Source organism: Rhinolophus sinicus, chromosome 17, assembly GCF_057876585.1.
Source record: "Rhinolophus sinicus isolate RSI-liver-muscle chromosome 17, RSI-T2T, whole genome shotgun sequence".
Taxonomy (NCBI): domain Eukaryota; kingdom Metazoa; phylum Chordata; class Mammalia; order Chiroptera; family Rhinolophidae; genus Rhinolophus; species Rhinolophus sinicus.
In genome coordinates, this window is record NC_142517.1 from 148,805,688 (window position 1) to 148,810,333 (window position 4,646).

The following is a 4,646-nucleotide window of genomic DNA, read 5'->3' on the forward strand; positions in this document are numbered from 1 at the left end:
TTCTAAAAACTTTCCACAGAAAAAGTAAGATAAGAGTAATACAAAAACAATATTTTACACTTTATTTCAGTAGAGTCATGCACTTCAAAAAGCCACGCATGGTCTGTGGCACCCAGATAGGTCCCTTGGGAGATGGTGGTACAATTGACAGAAGTTGGGACATCCAGAGGAAAAGGTTTAGGAGAGTAGATTAGTTCATATATGTGAGTGTTGAAAGTTTCAGGTGTCAGTAAACATCAGGTAAAAATGTTCAGCATGTAGCTGGAAATTCAGGAGCTGGAGAGAAAGAGGTTGGGGCTAAAAGTAGAAACTTTTGGTCATGCAAGGTAGTGATGACTAAAATCATGAGAACAAATGTATTCAGCAAGGGAGAAAATAAAGAAATAAGAAAAAAAGGACAATTGGAAGGATGGTGAGAAGCTTACTTGTAAGGAGTGTGAGAAAGAACAAATAAGAGGTAAATGGAAAGACCAAAAATGTAGGAGGAAAGCCAAAGATCAATGTTTTATCAAGAGAGATTTGAGCAGCATCTAGTCCACAGAGTCAGAAGCTTAAGAAAAACCAGTGTTGAGAACTGATTCAAGATCACTGAGTTTGGTGAATTGGAGATCTCTATCAAACTAGAAAGTGTCAGGAACTAGATTTTTAGGAGGTGAAAAGAGATGGAATGAAGGAGTAATGAGGAAGAGAAGCCACCATATTAGTAAGAAATTTTGTAGTCAAGCAAAAGGAGAAAGGAAGGTAGACAATGTTGAGACAAAGTTAATTATATTAATCATTTTAGCACCAAATCTAGAGAATGTTAAGGAGTAGCAAAAGAGTGACTAGGCCCCTTTCCCTACACCTTCCTGTTTCCTATCTGACTTTTATCTCTCATGCATTCTCCTTTTCCTGAGATATCAGAAGTTACTGAACTAGGTAGAGTGGAGGATTAGTAAAGCCAGTAGTTCTCATTTTAGACAGAGAAACATGTCAATTATTTTCATTGTATTGGGACTATGAATTGCTTGAAAAAAAATCAACCGAAAAACAATAATTAAACATAAAAGCATCCCTGACTCTTTCTGTCTGAAATAGAGGTACTTCCATAGGCATAGGGAAATTGTCACCTGCCTAGAGAATGAGTCTGGATGCTGTGGGCTGACTGCTAATGTGTACAAGCTGATGAGATGTTGTGAGATTTCCCTGCGGATACAGTCTTAAGTAAAGGACTGGCAAAATTACTACAATCTTACCTCACGGAATTAGTTGAACAGGCTAATCCTCACAAATGGATAGGATTTAAGATATGATTGTGAGATTTTTATCCAATTACATAAATCTACGTATAGATGTGGGTCCAGATTTGTAGACTGAATAAAATAGAAAAAGATATAGACATGTTCATCTAACAACTTTTTTGTACATTTTAAATCATTGTTTAGTATATATTTCTCTCATTAAAAGTTGTGTGCTGAAATGAAAAAATTGGTTGTAATAAAATATAAAGCCAAACATTTATGTTACTAGCTCAAGAGCACAATGCCTTAGATATTTAAATTTGTGCAGAAGGAGTTATATATAAAATTCTCTGGCCAAAGCCACCACATATGAAGTTGGAAGGACAACATCTATATATGGGTGACTAGAAAAGTTTAGAATCTTACTTTAAAAAATGCCTCTTTACAAAATATGCACAAGAGAATCACTAAAATTTTAAGTATTCTTTTTAGTTAAATAAAGGAGAAAATGCATTAAGAAAAGGTGGTAAGCACGCATATAATATTTACCCCCTTAAAACAGAATTTCAAATATTTAGTCTTTTGATAAAGTCCTTTGGCAACCTATATTTTTACCCCATATAACTGAATTTTGATTTTCTGTGTTACTGTAAATTTTATTTAATTCTAACCCATGAGTAATAACATTTTAGAATACACACACACACACACACACACACACACACACACATACACCCCTGGGTCACATATACCTGGGTCATAGAATCAGAGCTTTTAGGAGCTGGACGGACATTTTGAGCATGTTTTGTCTAACGCTAGCCTTGAGTTAGCAGACATGAAACTGGGCTCACAGAGCTTGAGTCCTTGCCCCCAGTCCACATTGTGAAAAATCTACTAAGAACTTTGATGGTCAGGCTCATAGTCAGCTACTTTTCTCCCATACGACCCTCCTTTACCATTCCACAAATGTCCTCTACATATGTCACTTTTTGGCTTGATATATTATACCAACATGCATTCCCTCCTCCTGTACCTAAAGAGGGTCACGGTAATTTCTTGTATTCCCTTAGACACAGTAAATGGACTAAATAAATAAAGGTCTAACCACATGGTGCTTATCTAGCTTTACTTCTTGAGAGGATTCTCTTCCCAGAATGGAGATGAATTATTGGTTTCAAAATCAATATTGTAAAGATAAGAAGTGATTCCTTGTAATCTCTGTCTTGGCCCTGTTTCCGGTGGATCCATATAACACAAGTGACTTTATATATACTGATTATTGAAGTTGTACAAAGTTTCTAGTCTGAACCATTGTCAATCACACTCTCACGTAAAGCTCTGAACAGATTATGCATCCAGTGGGTCATTTTAGAAATGATGGTGTCTCTTCCAGGCATTCTTTTGGTAGCCCATGCAAGGTGCTATTGAAGAGCTATCTTGAAGAAGGAACAACTATACCTCATCATTCACACTCATCTTAAATGAAGGGATCTTAGGAAAGTCTCACTTCATTCCTGATTTTAAGCCCGGGTAATTATTCAAATAAACCATTCCATTTCTTCAAGTCCTAATTTGTCTTTTCCTAAGAAAGGAAGAAGCATCTAGTGCTATAAAAGCTGTCTTGGACCTCACCTGACATAAAAGCACATATTATATTAGGCTAAGATAGAAGAGCCTTTTAGAGTTCCAATGTACGTTAAAATACATGACCTTATTTAGACTAGATCTAAGTGATTAACCACAAGTGTTCCTATTTGGGAATTGTGAAAAGTAAGGCTTAAGGAAATTTTTCAAGGTCATGAATCTAACAAATGTTCTCTTTGTTATTTTTATCCTTAAGTGTTATCGTCAGTGTTAAAGCTCCAGGTATTATACAGTGCGGACAGTTTGTAGCCTACATGTAGAACATGGTATCCACAGTTAGGGACTATTACGGCCCAATGGAAAGGGCATATAAAAAAAAAAGAGAGTAAGAGGATCAAAAGCTCATGTGAGTGCTTTGTCACTGGCATGCCACTATCATGTGCCCATTGATTTTTTTCTTAGTTATCCTCTAAAGTATTGAATATTTAAATATTTTCCCCAGATACCATAATCTAAAGATCCCTATAACAGATGATACAGCTCCAATGAGAATATTTTGTGAGACTAGAAGAAAGAAAGTTATATTTTGTCTCCCTTTTCTACTTGTGAGTTTCTTTGATTGAAACTTTCCTGATGTCACCCAGATCAGCTCAAGTTAAACATTTGACAGGTCCATCTGTGTCCACAGTCACCCACAAACATGGGAAACTGCCACCCATCTGCCTCTCTATGTTCTCCCTTTGTTCCTGTTCTGGTTATTTTGTTCTCTTGTAGCCACAAGGGTTATTAATACCCTCCTCCCTCCAAGCACTGTGAAGAGAAGGGATTCTATTCTAGCTCGTGCTCCTGAGAGAAGAATGTTAGTGCGATGGCATATGTCATTGTACTGTACTAAGTGGGTTCCATAAATTCTCTAGCAATAACCTTACATTTCAAGAAACATGTTGTTTAACTTCCTGACCTGGATTCACTATTAAGCATTTCTATGATTGTGACTCCTCAATTATTCTGCACTCTCCCCAAATGGATTGTTTTCTCTTAATGACAAAAAATGTTATAAATTTGGGAACACTTTTTAGATTTAATTGCTTTCTATTTAATTGCCTGAATTATATGATATCATTAACTAATTTACCAAGAGTTAAATATTTGTGTTAGTCCTTTTTTTTCTGTGTGAGAAAATGATTCACCTTTTGGTAAAACAATGCCAGGATGATTTTAAACCAGGGAAAGTACAAGTAAGAAACTTAAAGGTGTGAAGCAACTCAATTTTTTTTTTCTTTCTTGCATTACTGGGGCATTTCTGTATGAAATTCCAATACTAATTAATTAGTCTAAAAATAATGTTATGATTCAAACAATTCTGTAAATATGAAAAGAATTCAGAATAGCTGTCAAAACTCAAAACAAAACAAATATGTCAGTGAATTTCAAAAAAGGAATACTTGAATCAATTTTAATCATTTTCTTTTAAAGAAATCATATTATTTGAAAAAGATATCTGCATACTAGAGTGCAAAAATTTGCAACCATGTCATATGAATTCAAAATCTGTAAAACATATACATCTACCATTATCATGTAGCTTTGGAATAATGCAAAGAACCAATTTACTCTTTACTTGCCCTTACCTCTCTGATTCATTTTTTTTCAATAGGTAATATCACCCATCCTATAAGAATATGTATGAAGTGTTAGTTTATGACAGTATGAAATAATTTTACTTAGGTAAAGACTTTATTTGTATTTTCAAATCTGCAGCTTTTCTTCAAAAGAAGATTTTTTTTGTTGTGATTTATTTATTGATGCTCAAAAAACCTTAAAGGATTATAAATCCTTAAA